This window comes from Octopus sinensis, unplaced genomic scaffold (genome assembly GCF_006345805.1).
Source record: "Octopus sinensis unplaced genomic scaffold, ASM634580v1 Contig18024, whole genome shotgun sequence".
NCBI lineage: Eukaryota > Metazoa > Mollusca > Cephalopoda > Octopoda > Octopodidae > Octopus > Octopus sinensis.
The window spans coordinates 45001-46282 of NW_021835482.1; the positions used below are offsets into that span (position 1 = coordinate 45001).

A 1282-nucleotide genomic window follows, 5' to 3' on the forward strand; every position below is an offset into this window, starting at 1 on the left:
ATGACCTTGTGTTTATCTCATATCAAGATAAAGAGCACATGCGCAGTTAGAATTTTTGTTCAGATCGATTAGCCCATTCCGCTCAAACGGTCCCTGAATAAGGGTTGTTTAAGGATGTTGAAAGAACCACCCATGTTTCCAAAGGTGAATTATTCAAACCCCAAAGAATCCCTCTCAACACTTGGCTATGATGCTACCCCACTACTTCTGCTCATGATCAGAGATGCATATATCATCAGTCACTAAGGGACATGCTCAACTGATTAAGGTCAAACAACTGACAAGCAAATCTGTGATACTGAGCAGAATATTTGCTGTAACCCACCTTCTACACTAAAACTAAACATGAGATCAGAAACCATGAAAACCATTGCCTGGTATTTCACCATGGCATTTGTTATTATTATTATTATTATTATTATTATTATTATTATTATTATTATTATTATTATTATTATTATCATCATCATCATCATCATCATCATCATCATCATCATCATCGTTATTATTGTTGCTGTTATTGTTATTGCTACTACTACTACTACTACGACTACTACTACTGCTGCTGCTGCTGCTACTACTACTGTTTTTAGTATAGGCCTTGACTAAAAATTTGAAGTTAGTATTAGTGCAAAAGCATTACATGGCAATCTAGGTAGCAATGATGTTGTTTCAAGGTTCGGTGACAACACGTCTCCTCAAATCTCAGAAATATTTCTTTAGAATTCTCTTGAAATCCAGGATGGCACTTTTTTTGCAGGTCGACATTGCAAGTCTCGGTTTCCAGAATCTTTCGTCATTTTAAGCAGCTGTATGCATGCGGTGTCAAATGCACCAATTGCAACGGTAATAATTGTCGTATTTGTGTTCCAAAGTCTCGTGGTATCTCCGAAAATATTTCATATGTCAAACTGGTGGATTCCGGGTTTCCAAGATCAATTTCAGGTCAATTGGTTCAAAATTTTCATGAATTACCGATTGAGTTACAAAACAACTGGAAATGAAAATTTTCCTCGTAAAAAGAATTAGAGACACGAACACATATATGCATGCACACACACACACACGCATACACACACACATGCACACACACACAGACACACACACACACACACATATAGATAGAGAGAGAGAGAGAAGGAAAGAGAGAGAGAAAATTGCCTGAATATTGGTTATAATTTTCTAAATTAATAATTTAATCTAATCTTAGTAGAATTATTAATAATTTTAAATAGTAAAAAAAAGCTAAACTTGAACAATATGCAGGAATTTGCACTGTTAA

At 35.0% G+C, this 1282-nt stretch overlaps 1 long non-coding RNA gene across 1 annotated transcript in view; it reads right to left on the reverse strand.

The window, feature by feature from the left end:
• The window catches only part of LOC118761853, a 2135-nt gene extending 1951 nt beyond the window's left edge, over nucleotides 1–184 (reverse strand). The window contains exon 1 of the long non-coding RNA XR_004997683.1: nucleotides 1–184. This exon is cut by the window's left edge and continues 707 nt beyond it. This is a non-coding gene — a long non-coding RNA (uncharacterized LOC118761853).
• Between the last annotated feature and the right edge of the window lie 1098 nt (nucleotides 185–1282).